We start from the raw sequence: 14,270 nt of genomic DNA, 5'->3' as shown, positions 1-14,270 counted from the left end.
TAATTAATGTTAATTGGATTAATACAAATATAAATGTTTCTTTTAATGTAACTTGATTAGTTCAAATCACAGATCATAAAGTTTTACGCTAGACGCTCACAACACTCTTTTATTTGCTAGTTAAATAGTTAACCAGTTTAATTCATACTAAAAATTGATAAATAAAATGTGACTAAGTGTACTCGCCTTTACAAATATAAATCAATATGATTTAGTTAATATGGATATTTCTTTCAGATATCGTTTACATGTGTTTCCTAATTAAAATAAATCAAGCTTATAGTTTTCTATTCGGTTATAATATAAATCTTCCGATAGCTGTTTCTTTTCAACCGTAGCTTCGTTTTCCGCGTTTCTTGCGTTTTCGTAACCGTAGCACCAAGCCCTATCCTTTAGAGCGTTCTTTCAAAGCCTTTCTTTTGTTTTGGTGTATTGTTCTTAGTTGTTCTTGTTATTTGCTTTGTATGTTTGCTCGGTGATTGCTTCGAGTAGAAGGATCATTGTTTGAAGATTGAAGATCAAGAATTCCAAGTGAGCAAAAGTTGAAGAGCAGTAAGAGTAGCTTTTCGTTGGAGAAAGGCAAGTGACCCTAACCATCTTTCTATCTATGCTTATTTACAAGAGTATTATGATGATTTAATTGGAACATGGAGAACCACCCAAGAAAACAGTACAACCACAATACTATATGGCTCTGGTCTTGGCTGATTAATTAGAGACTCTAGCTTGTGACAGTCTTACCGAAAGGGCAAGAGGGGATGCATCGACGGGGTATAGCTCGGTCCTCTTGGGGCAATTGGTATTGTTTAATGGTCCTTTGGCAAGGTACCACCTCATTAGGACAGTGTTATGACCGCTTTGACTTGAAACCTTAGCGGATTGTCATGGGTTAGGGAATCTTTGTAAAGGCCTCGTAGCGTCCCTATGCAATCACACCTCGGAAGTGTGGTATTGTGCCTAGCTAGCACATTGCGTGGTTGGGTTCAAAGTTCTTCGGAACTTTTACGCGAATTGTGGTGAAAGTGTACAACCTCTGCAGAGTTAAAACTAACCGGTTAGCCGTGCTCACGGTCAAGAGCGGCTTGGACCCTCACATGATTAATAAACTTAAAGATGGATTTAAATCATTTTCTGGTTATTTCTTGTGGCCTTGCTGAGTACCAACCATAAGTGTACTCACCCTTGCTTACTGCTGCTCAGAAGGAGAAGGTGTATAAAGATTTCTAAAGATGTTGCTGAGTTCTAGGCGTACGCAACCCCCAGTTGATTGCCTGTGAAGTTTGGAGCCTTTGTTTCCAGAATAAGCTGTAAACTCTGATAGTCTTTTTTTTGTTTTAGTTTTTTTTTCGTGATACTATTACTGATTATTCACTTATGATGTCTCTATATGTATGAAACTTGATCCTGGCATACATATAGCTATGCATTCGGTTTTGTCCTTGAAACCGGGTGTGACAATGGCTAGGTAAGTCTGCCACAAGATCTAGATCTGCAGCGTTTTGTCTCCGTGCACTATGCTTTGTGGATCTCTAGATTACACTATGTCATTGTAGTTGCAATTGCTATCTTTTCCAATTAACATGGGTAGCTGAGCTAGAAATTTTTGACTGCAGAACGCTTATCACGTGTTTGACAAAATACACCTATCAGATTTGTTAGTATTGGCGCCCTCCTGTGCATTGGTTGGTTGGCTGGCTGAGATACTAATAAGTTTGTGCAACAGATGCCCTCCTATTTTTCAGGATTATTGTTCTGAATGTGCATGGGTTGGAGGGGGAGCTAGCTTTGGACAAGGTTGTTGTCGTGGGAGCCTGCAGCACGTTTTGTGTTGGATGAATGCCATCTTGCTTTTGTGAAAGCATTTGAGGTTAGAATGTTTTGCCCCAAAGAATCTTGTGCATGTTTCTGCAGATAATTTAGATAGGTTTACAGGTTTCTAATGCCAAACTTTATCTGTCAAATATGAAATTAAATAAGCCTTTGAGCAAAGCAGAATTATGTAGGATTTGAATTTTGTTATAACAAAATGATGCACAATGCATATTGATAGAAGATACTACCCTGTGGGTATTCTAATTTGAGTTGACCCTGTCCCTTGAAGCCTCTAACCGTTCCTTTTTGTTTGCGGCTCTGTGCCTATGATGGTCCACCCAGATATGGTAACTAGGACAATTCAACTTACATTAAAATGAGTATGTAAATTGAGCTGCAAGTTCCATCTTTTAAGCTCTGAATGGTATATGGCTATGGCTATTTGCTCCTTGTACAAATTAGTTAACTGATTGCAACTTCTCTTCTTCTCTTGGATACAGGTAATTGTTTTGGCGTGGTGCAGAAGCCCAGGAAAAAGCCCAGACTCTACTTTTAGGTGAGCAGTAGTTCAACAATTTGATTGCAATGTCTTTGAAACGCCTCTATCAATTTGAGTAGTCTGATTGCTCATTGTTCAATTCAGTGCCACATAATTCCTAGTGCCACACTTAGCTTTTAACACAAAGAAAAGACTACACTGCTACTGGTTTGCAGTCAATTTAATTGTGATGCTCATCCTGTCATGCATGCTTGATTGAACACAACTCTGATTATTTATAGATGCAGCAGTACCCTGTGTAGCTGGTCTCATTTGGTGCTAGAACATTTGGTTTGCATGTCCTAATTGATTACTTTTTATCACTAGTGTCAATTGTCGAGTGTAGTATTTTAATTAAGTCTACAACATTAATTCCACTGTTATAATTGAACCAGTTCGTGCTAGTATCAGTAATTTCCATCACAAATATCCCTGTGATTAATATTTGTCAATGTGAATTTCTGCTAGTTTCAGTAGTTTCCATCACAAATACAAATATTGTCCTCTAATTAATATTTGACAATGTGCTCTTTTCATATTAGGATGAAATGGTAGAAGGAACAAACAGTGAGAAGAGATTGGAAATTTGAAGGCAAATGCTGGAATATTTGATGTTTTTGTTTCTAGTGTTGCTTTTGATGCAAGATGAATGTAACTTGCATGTAAATTTTGAGGTGCTTCTCAATGTAAATCATACGATATTGTATTTGATTTGATGTTGTGGTAAATGGTCTTACAATTTTGGTATATATATTCTGGGCTGTAATGACTATTCTAATAAAAGGATTGAAATTATGCCCAATTTGGTGGCCCACTCTGAATTGGGCCCATCCACTTGTGGGCTGTGCTGCTGATGTTACTTGCCACATCACGTGCGATTGCCACATCACTGTCCACATCATTGCCATGTCAGCAGCCATGTCATCATTGCTATCCACGTCATCGTCAAGTCAACAGCCACGTCATTCTTCATGTCACCATTGTGTGACATGGCAATTAAATCTGTGACGAAACTTATACTGTTCGTGACGTTAATTTTCGTCATAGAAAACGGGCTTGGGTTGGGCATCGGGGGCCCGGGGACATTCCATGACGGTTTTAAAACGTCATGGATCAAGCAATTTATGACGAAAATTTAAGGAACGTCACGAGGTGTGATCTGTGACGCTCAATATATGACGTTATTTGAGATCGCCATAGATACTGTTTTATGACGGTTTTTCAGTGATCTATGACAAAATTCAATCGTCATGGATCAACAGATTTTTTGTAGTGGGGGAGGGGCACCGAGGGGCGCCGAGGGCGCCGGCGAGGTGCGGCACGGCGACGCCGGGGAGGAGCACCGGGGAGGGGCGGCGCGGCAGCACCGAGGGGCACTGGGGAGGGGCGGCGCGGCGTGGCGGGGAGGGGCGCCGGCGAGGTGCGGCACGGCGGCGCCGGCGAGGGGCACCGAGGGACGCCGGGGAGGGATGCCGGGAAGGGATGCTGTGGAGGGGCGGCGCGGAGGGACGCCGGGGAGGAGCGGCGGGCGCGGTGGGTGGGGAGGAGCGGTTGGCGGGCGGTCGAGGCGAGCGGTGGGCGGGGGCGGGGGCGGTGGCGCGGTGGGCGGGGTTGGCGGCGGGCGGCGGGCGGGGGCGGCGGCTGCGGTGTGTGTGTGCGCGTGTTGCATCTTGCATGTGTGTGGTCGGGGACGGGAGGGTCGGGGCCGGGGCGGATAGGCTTGGGCTAATTTTCGGCGGCCAAGGGGTCACCGAAAATAGCCAATTTATTTTTGACGGCTGGGCTAGATCGCCGAAAATAGACCTGTAGCCATAAAAAATAGAGGGTTATTTTCGACGGCCGAATCAGTTCGCCGAAAATAAGACCATTATTTTCGGCGGTTGTGCTTAGCCGTGGAAAATAGTGGTATTATTTTCGGCGGCTAGATGTAGCCGCCGAAATTAATATATGCCTCTAAAATTTTTCGAGATTCTTTAGTAGCTACATTTCTGCTTTGTCTTGTTATTTCCGGCATTCCTCAATTTTAGTAATATGTAGACGGACAATTCTTTGTTAGTCCATAAGAAATGTATGCGCCACCGCTTGCTGTTCTTGTTTGCTTTGCAGAAGATGTTGCTTAACATGTGACCATATACAATTTTTATGGTGGTTAGAAAAAATGAGAACCGTTTATCGAATGAGATCTACGTGATGCCCCCGGCATCTCAAAAGCCTTAACACGCAGTTAGGCATAAGATAATGGTGAATTAGAACTTAATCATGTTTAGAGAATAATGAGGACTGGTGGAGAAATCACTAAGTCAAAAAATTTTCTATACAAGATACAAAACCACACATTCCTTGGTTGAATAAGTCAACACTCACAAGCGTTTGTACAAAACATTAAACACAAAAGTTTTAGCTTGAGGTATTACCTTCAACTTGGATATTTTGTTTATCCCCAAAATCAAATGTTAAAGAGACTAAAAAATTCAAGCCAAATCAACCAACACTTCCTTGAAGGGTGGCAAATGAGATCGTAACGAAATTTGAACTCTAATAAAACATTTGAATTCATTAAGCATCTGAGCTCAGCCTCATTAGCAAAGTTGTTGAACACACCATGGACTACACTCTTCTTACACTGAATGTAGCTCAAAAACTGGTAGTTAACTATTTTAAATTTGGCCCAAACATCTCTTGAAATCAGCTCAAGCTAGTCTATCCTTGGAATATTTCCTAAGTCTAGATTTTCAGCTTGTCCCCAAGTTTCATTCTGAAATTACTTTTGATTTCGCTATAGCACTTCAAAATCTTCCTTTCTACGAGATGAAATTAAACTATCACCTTTCAAATGCATCTGAAGTAGAAGTATTTGGACTTCATTTGATACTTTAAAAGTTAAAAACAAGAAAGACTCTACATAAAGTAAACTTGCTGTTTGGTCAAACTTTTGGATACATTTGTGGTTGCATTTCAAAATCTGTGGTGAATTTCATAAAACTCTCTACACCAAACTTGTAGATCAGATTAGTATGAACAACATTGCTAATATGAGTTTTGTCATATACAAATGTTTACTTGGCGTTTGGAAGCATTTTCTGTCAGCCTAGAAAACCAAATCTTTTTGACCCTGTTTAGTAAATTCAAAAATTTTGTGACCCAAACGTTCAAATCTTGTCATGACCCAATTAACAAAGTCGTAGTTTACGAAGTCCCCAACAACTTTATCAATACTCGCATTTCATGAAAATGTCCACAAATGGCCTAAACCAATTTTCAAAGGGTAGAGTTTGATTGGTCAAACTAGAACTCCAGATTTCAAACCTTTCAAACTTTCAAATTTGTACAGAATTTGACCTTGAGCCTTTTTACAAAAATGTAGAGTTAAAAGGGATCTACAATTTCTCCAATTGGAGCGTTTTCAAAATCGGGTCTTAAATAGGTCAAAAATGCATTTTTCTGAGATCAAGAAAACCAGTCAACAGGGATTTTTCCATTTTCTCTATTTTCCCCTTCCCACGGTCGCTGGCAGGTGGGCCCTTCTATCCGGGGGGAGCTCGCGCTGCCGAGCCGGCGGCAGCCGCGTGGCCGCCGGCGTACGGCCAGCACGGCCCCGACGCGGATCGCCCCCTCCCCGGCCGCGCTATAAGAGGAGTCTGCGCTCCCTCGCCCTCTCTTTTGCTCTCTCCGCGCCCGTTTTCCCTGCCTCCCTCATGCAGAGCCTCCGCTCGCCATTGACGAAGCTCGACCCGAGCTTGCGCCCGCCACCTCGCTGCCTCTCGCGCCTCCCCGTTGCCGCGCGGAGCGTCGCCGCCCTCCACTCCGCCGTTTCCCCTATACCTAGACCCCGCATTCCTCGCCGTCGCCTCGCACCGCGTCGGCCATCGTTCCTCACACCGAGCTTCGTCGTCGCGCCTCCTCCGCCGTCCTCCGCCGATTCTAGGTAGTTGGTGAGACTCCCCGACCTCTCTACCCCCTCCCCTGCCACGGGTGACGAGCCGCGAGGCCCTGGTCCGCCGGAATCGCCGCGCCGCGCCTCCCTCCCTCCCTCTGTCGCGAGGTAGAAGAAGGCCAGGAAGAAGACGATCATTTTGCGGTTTAGTCCTCGGATTTCGGTGATATCACGTTGAGATCCGACGCGCTGTAGATAGAGTCTTGCAGATCTTACGTTGTAGCCCCTGGATCTACGAGTATTTGCATAGAAGTCTCTGGATCTATGATTTTAATTAATTTCGGCTGAAAACTTTGAAAAATTGTAGAAATTCAAATAAAATTCCAAAATTAGCAAACTCAGTTGCATTGTGATCCTTGTAGATAGGCCTACGAGCTGGGTATGATGTGAATCTGTAAAATGACCATTTTACCCTTGAACTTGTGTATGTTTGGTTTATGGAATAAATGAGATAAAGTGATGTTCATGAGCTCTAAAAATTATGAAACTTGGTCAGTAGCTTTACTGGAGTATGTATGCTTGCTATGATTTTTGGTAGCCCCAGCATTTGTTGTATAATGACTGTTTTGCCCTTGTCCATGTTTTTAAGCATATTAAAAGCATGAAAAATCATTGCTTTATGGAAAATGCTCAAGATTAGTTGGTGATTTGAAAATGACAAAGTGTCTCACGTTTAACTAAATAATAGGAAAAAGTGGTTTTAGCTTGTTCAATTAATCCTAGGAAAATTATGGTGTTTCCTAGTCTTGATTGGAGCCCAAAAAGTATGTTTGTGCATTTTATTGCTACTATTTGCCATGAGTGTAAAATAGGTTAAATTAATTATATGGAAAATAGATGTCCTATCAAACCTTGGTTAATGGGCTTGCTAAATTTGTGTACATGACGTTTATGCTTGGTTGTGCTTGCTGAGTAAATTTCATGACCAGAAACCATTCCAGTTAATTATGATAAATCTGACAATATAAATAGTTGATATCTTGCTGGAATATCTGTAATTAAAAATACAACTCCTTTGTGGTTGAAAACTTGCTAGTAGCATTGTGTAGTATGTTTCAGCATGTCATAAATGTCGGAAGTCATTTGACTCTATGTACATACCACCATTGAAGTTGTCTTTTTGATGTTTAATGACTTATTCCGAGTAAAACACTTAATATTCATTTACTTAATTTTTGTATCCTCCTTGTCATCCACGTGTTGCTACACATGACATGTTTTTCCCTAGGATGAATGACATGTTAGATGTATATGTGATTGTATAAATGTATGTTTGCCATAGGTTCATAAAAGTACTACTGTACCACTAGTGTTAGGAATAATGTTTTAAGCTAGCAGTCCATACATGTATAAGCATATGCTTGTCTGATGTTTTGCTTACGTAGAGTAGGGTAAAAAACAATGTAAATTATACATTTGATTCAGTATTAAATCCTTGTGTTACATTGTGCTTGTTTGATTGTGAGAGCATATGCTTGTTCTGGATGCACAAAAGTATTCCACGCTTAAATAAATAGCTATCAAATACCTTCCTGTCTATCCATTAAATATTGGCTCATATGTGTGCTTGATATTCATGCATCTCATTCACTGCATCATGCATATCATTCATATAGTGACGCTTATTGCAGATACGTGATCATTAAGCAACTGCGTGGAGCTACATCAAGCAATGGTGATCCAGAAGACCAACCAAGCCCCAAGCACGACCTGGAGGGCCCATCAGTCGTGTTTGGATGGAGAAGTTGTCCTCGTGGTCAAGGGGTTGCCTGGGGCAAAGCCTCACAACCCGGCAAACTAACATTAGCTTAGTTTGTTGGTTTTCTCTAAATAAAAGCAAAGGTAGGCAGGAACATAATTTTCGCCAGCTTACTCAAATTATTTGGTATTTAGGCATCCGCATTAGGAGTTGTTTGAAACCCATTGCATTAGACTTCCTGGCCGCCCTGGCCCTAGCACCTACAATAGAGTACGTAGGACGAGTATGCCTAGTAATGCTAGGTACGAGTACACACGAGTGAATGGAGTCACTCGTCGTATAGGTTTTATTCAATATCAATTGCTATTATGAAAAATGATATTTATGCTTATTGTTAAACTAAGACCGGGTGGAGAGTAAGTTTACTTTTGTGGTGTGAGTTGTTGTACGATCTGGCTCCGCCCGAGTCGCATAAGGCCCATTCGTTGTTCGCTGCTGATTGGCATAACATTGCTAGAGTGCTTATCCAGGAAATGGGTTTGGTTAAAGTCTTGCTTGTGCCATCCGAAGAACAGAGACTTGTTCCTACCATGGGACCTAGGGGCGCTTAACTCACGGAGGGCTGACCCGTCGTGGTATCGCTCTGTGGAGGCTAAACCTAGGGGATGGCGGGTTGGAATCGAACTTGGGATGGGACAAGTGGAGATGGGGGCTATATGTGATGAACGCGATGGCTAGTAAGCATATATCCCCTGTCATTTTTAGTTATTCCTGGGAATTAAAAATCGATTCGAATCGCTGATGCTCACCAGGTGTGAGAATGCCAAATATCACTGACGGGCAACGTAGTAATAACTTGAATATGTTGTTATTCATCATTGTTTGTTAATCCAACATGCTTGTTTTTGTGTTCTTTACATTCCTGCAAGTATATTATGAGGCAAGTTAAATGATGATACCAGTTATATTACGCTGTAAGTTATTATATGATGATTTATACTATGTTATGATCCACTATGCTCCTGATGATTAATTACCTGTTAATTTGAAAATTGTTGTAAAAATGAACAGCTAAGGATCAACTATTAGTATGCAAGCTTTGTGTCAGCCGTAAGCCATTCCATTAAGTCCTACTGAGTAATTAGTACTCAGGGTTTGCCCCCACTTTTGGAGCGCAGGTACTGATGAGGCTTGGATAATTGCTTGGAGGAGGGTAGTACTGGTGGGCTCGTTGCTACTCATCTCGTTCATCATTGCATGGAGATTACCTCTTCAAGTTTTATTTTCTGCTGCGAGATATTTTTGAACATGCTTCCGCTAGTATCTTGATTTGAACTTGTATTTGAAATCAACTTGGGTTGTAATAACTCCATCTTAATTTTACCATAACTGCCTGTGATGATTTATCTGTTGTGGCTCCATCGTGGGCTAGATGTGTGTTATGTCCGTTCCTCTGGGAAATGGTAATATCGGGGGTCGAATGACTCTCGACGGATGACCGAGTTTGATTCGGTCTAAGCGCACTGCGAGCCAAAGGATGGCAGGTGTGCTTAGCTCGGATTAAATCAGCGGTTCCGCCACAATCTAACGGTTTATAAATTGGCGGTACTACGGTACGGTACCAGATAGGTCCGGCAGCAAGATTATCTTCATCACACGGTCTGCCGACACCACCCTACCGCCCGTCTTCCTGCCGAAGCGCTCGTCCGCCTCACCTGAGCTGGCCGGAATCGTCCATCTCCTGGTCGCCGGAGTCCGCCCGTGTTACCGGAACCAGCAACCTACCTCCCCTAGAAGCCGACCGGCCACCTCCGTGCCTAGATCTGATGCGAGGAGTGGGGCGGGCGGCGGGCGGCACGAGCAAGTTCTAAGTTCTAGCCAAGAAGAGCCTTTGGCATTCTGCATGGATGGGAGGGAGGGGATTGCGATGGCAGGTGGCCCTGAAAGGCCACACCGCCACAGTTTCTTCAGAGCAAACATCTCCATGACAGAGGCACAAGAAGTAGCAAAGGGGTACCACTACTCTCCCTGCTCACCGTCAACGTCCCCCACTCCGTCGCCGCCGCAGCTGGCTATAGTGGGGATGGCACCCCAAGTTCGCTCGCCTCATCGCCTGTAGCTTGGGCGGGGACAGGCCTAGTGAGGCCGCGGGGGACAACGGCATGCAGCGAAGATGGGTGGGCAGAGTATGCCCTCCCTCGACCCTCAAATGCAAAGCGTCCTCATCCTTCTTGAGCAGCACAAAAATTCCATTTTTTGCTTTCTAAGTTTCTTGCTATGTTTGCTGGCAGGTGGCTCTCCTTGTTCATTTCTGTTGCATTGCTCGGATGCGGTCCAGTTGGGGTGATGTGTATGTGCCTTTCACACTCAAGAGCATTGCTACAACTCAAATTTCGGTTACCTGTTACTACTGTTCTTTTGTTCATTGTCGCAGGTGGTTGAGGCCGCGCCGCAGCCTGCAGTGGAGGGAAGCACGGCGGGCGGGCCGCGCATTCGCCCGCTAGGAGGCCTCGCAACAACCGATAGGCAACAGGCAGGCAGCGAGGGGGGACGCAAGGAGGCAGGCAGATGGGAGGCAGGGCGACGGCCGGCGAGGAGGCATCGTGGCAGCGGCAGCATCCTGGCGGTTCAATGATCTTCGCGAATGAATTACGTCGCCTGGGCAGCCGAAAAGAAGCGAAAACAAATTACCATAGAACCCTTTCGTATTTATTTTAATTATTCAAATAATTCGGCCATAAAAAAAGAAGGGGTACCGGTAGGTACCGTCTCAACCACTGTAAAACGTCTCGTGACTATTGTCGACAAATACGACACCGAGGTACCGTATAGGCATCCCCAGGGTAGCAAATTGCGTAGGAGCGTGGACGCTACCGCTGAGTCCAATCCGGCGATAACAACAAAGTGAGCAAAATATTTAGAGAGGTTTGAGCCCTTTGAGGATTTCTGCATTAGCCCTCTCGGCTTGTCCATTGCTTCGCGGGTGATGTGAAGAGGCATAGCAGATTTTGATGCCCATGTCATCACAATACCCTTGAAACACAGCGCTAGTGAACTATGTACCATTATCAGTGATGATGCGCCTCGGGACACCGAACCGGGAAACAATCCCCCGGAGGAACTTGGTCGTTGAATGTTTGTCAATTGTTCGTACGGCGGCAGCTTCGGGCCACTTGGTGAACTTGTCGATGGCGACATAGAGATACTCGTAGCCACCGACGGCTTTGGGGAATGGACCCAGGATATCAACCCCCCAGACCGCAAAAGGCCATGACAGAGGGATGAGTTGCACAAGCTGGGACGGCGTGTGAATCTGCTTTGCGTGAAATTGAAACGCTTTGCATTTCTTGACCATCTCAACCGCATCCTTGAGAGCTGTCGGCCAGGAAAACCCATGTCGAAAGGCTTTGCCAGCCATCGTGCGGGATGCTGAATGACTCCCGCACTCACCCTTATGGATATCCACGAGAATATCGTGGCCTTCTTCCCTGGAAACGCACTTGAGTAGTAAGCCATTTGACGAGCGCCGGTAGAGGTCCCTTTCCACCAGCACATATCGCTAGGCTTGTCGAATCACATGCTCCATTGATGCTTCATCTTCAGGAAGGACGTTGTCTTTCAGGAAACCCCGGATCTCTTGGATCCAGTCCTCGGGGGTTACCTAAGCTTCTTCCGGATCGGGAAGGCGATCAATCTCTAGGGCTTGAGGTCACTCGGGGTTTGAGGGATTGGCCTCCGAGGCTTGAGGTGGCCCAGAGTTATAGAGTCCGGCATCGCCCTCTCCTAGCTGGGATGTGACGGGGTCCCCTGGAGTCGGGGTTGTGGATAGGACCTGGGCGTCATCCTCGACCTCCGGGTGCGGGGGTTCCGCTGAAGGTCAAAGTATCCTGTTGTGGAAGACTCCACTAGGCGGGGGTTGCTTCGCAGAGGCGAGAGCCGAGAGTTCGTCCGCGATGGTGTTCTCCTCTCGCGGGATGTAGCTAAATTCAACGGCATCAAAGGAGAGCTCTAACTTTTTGACCTTCATGAGATATGCAGCAAGGTGAGCCTTGGTGCAGGCATATACCCCGTTGACTTGGTTAATAACCAACTGTGAGTCTCCTTTGACCCAGAGTTACTTAGTACCCAGACCAAGGGTTGTCTAGAGCCCAGCTATGAGTGCTTCATACTCCGCGGCATTATTCAAGATCTTGAACATAATGTAAAACATGTACCGCAAGAGCTCCCCTTCTAGAGACACCAGGACAATGCCGGCCCCCAAGCTCTTGTGAGTACAGGAGCCATCGAAGCTCACCTCCCAAGGTTTTTCAGTGAAGTGGGCGCGTTTCTCATCGGGAGTGGTGGGTTCCGGGGTTTCTGGTGTTGCTGGTCCGGCCCCTGGCGTCCATTCCGCGATGAAGTCGGTGAGGATCAGACTCTTGATCGCATGCCGAGGCACGAACTCAAGTTCAAACTCCGCCAATTCCGCGGCCCACTTGGCTATCCGCCCGGTTGCGTGCCGGTTCCTCAGCACCGTACCGAGCGGGTATGAAGTTACTACCAAAATCTTGTGGCCCTAGAAATAATGGCGCAGTTTCCTCGGCGCCAAGAGGACGGCGTAGAGCAGCTTCTATACTTCTGAGTATCTTGAGGGCGCATCGCGGAGCACCTCGCTCACGAAGTAGACCGGGTGCTGAACTCTCCGTGGCTCAGGTGCGTGGTCGTCTAACCTTGGGCAGGGTGGAGCGGGCCCTAGAGCAACAGGGGCCTCTGCGACGTGCGTGGGCAGTGATCCCGCCGTAACCCCGGTGCGATCACACGTTTCCCGGTCCTTCGCAGGGCCTATCGTGTCCCCCGGCAGCACCCCCAGAAAAGCATGCGGGGGTCTGGGGTGCTCTTCACGCTCTGCGATGAGTACCATGCTTACCACACTAGAGGTAGCAACGATGTAGAGGAAGAGGGCCTCACCCTCCCAAGGTGCAACTTGCACTGGCGGGGAGGTGAGATATTTCTTCAAACCTTCAAAAGCTTCTTGAGCTTCATATGTCCATTTGAATGGGTTGTTCATCCTGAGAAGCTCGAAGAACAGTAGGGCACGTTCTCCAAGCCTCTAGATGAAGCGACTGAGGGCAGCCATGCTACCAGTCAGCTTCTGCACCTCCTTGATGCGGGTTAGGGGCTGCATTTGGCTTGAATTTTTTCGGGATTTAACATCATCTTATAGGTGCGCAAGCTGGTAAAATCATCATTCAAGTCCCGGAGGAATTGATCACTCTGACGGGACCTGACCACAATATCATCGATATACACCTCTACTGTTTTGCCTATGTGATCTTTAAGAGTAACATGAGTTGCACGCACAAAGGTTGCTAGAGCATTCTTAAGACCATAAGACATATTTACATAGCAAAACAGCCCGTAGAGAGTAGTAAAAGATGTTTTCTCCTCATCTTCCCTAGCCATTCTAATCTAGTGAAACCCTGAATATGCATCCAGAAATGACAAAAGCTCACATCCAGAAGTAGAATCTACAATCTGATCTATTGTAGGGAGAGGATAAGGATCTTTTGGACAAGACTTGTCGAGGTCGGTGTAGTCGATGCACATCCGCAGCTTGCCCCCGGCCTTGGGGACAACCACGGGATTTGCGAGCCACTCCGGGTGCTGGACCTCCCGGATAAAACCCACGCGAAGAAGTTTGTCAATTTCAAGGTGGATGAACTCTTGCCTCTCCACCGACTGTTAGCGGACCTTCTGATGGACCAGCCTTGCACCGGGATGAACCACAAGTCTGTGCTCAATTACCTCCCTGGGGACCCTGGGCATGTTAGAGGGTTGCCAAGCAAAAACATCAACATTAGCCCAGAGGAAAGCGATGAGCGCGAGTTCCTATTTAGGATCCAGACTCCCACCAATGCGAGCGGTCTGGGATGCCTCAGGCCCGATCTGGACGACATTTGCTGGAACAACGCCCCCATCGAGGGTGTCCTTCGGGGGTTTCGGGGGCAATGCCTCGGGGTTAGACCTTGGGGCCTTTGCCTCGTCAAGTGGCCCCCGAGCAATGACGGAAACTCTGGGGGCTTCTATTGGGGTTACCCCGGCTGGGGTTTCCACATACCCTTGAGCTACGATTGCCTGCAACTTCTCCATTGCTACTGCAGCCATGAAATTGTAGAGGAATAATGGACATTGTTGGCGTTCCTTAAGTACCCATTTTATCCTTTGTTTATCCTTGGCAATGGCATGAATTTAATATCAAAATAACTAACCGTCCTAACCCCGACCTAATTATTGGTCATTTTCATGTT

General features: G+C 45.8%; 1 long non-coding RNA gene across 1 annotated transcript; it reads left to right on the top strand.

The window, feature by feature from the left end:
- Window positions 1-2,282: 2,282 nt before the first annotated feature.
- On the top strand, window positions 2,283-3,101 carry LOC120643369. The gene is made up of 2 exons (XR_005662992.1): window positions 2,283-2,368; window positions 2,893-3,101. It is a non-coding gene; the product is annotated as an uncharacterized LOC120643369 (long non-coding RNA).
- Window positions 3,102-14,270: the final 11,169 nt, after the last annotated feature.

The sequence above is a fragment of the Panicum virgatum genome, chromosome 8K (genome assembly GCF_016808335.1).
Source record: "Panicum virgatum strain AP13 chromosome 8K, P.virgatum_v5, whole genome shotgun sequence".
Taxonomy (NCBI): domain Eukaryota; kingdom Viridiplantae; phylum Streptophyta; class Magnoliopsida; order Poales; family Poaceae; genus Panicum; species Panicum virgatum.
The sequence above is the reverse complement of the archived record's forward strand: the minus strand, read 5'-3'. Positions and strand labels throughout refer to the sequence as shown.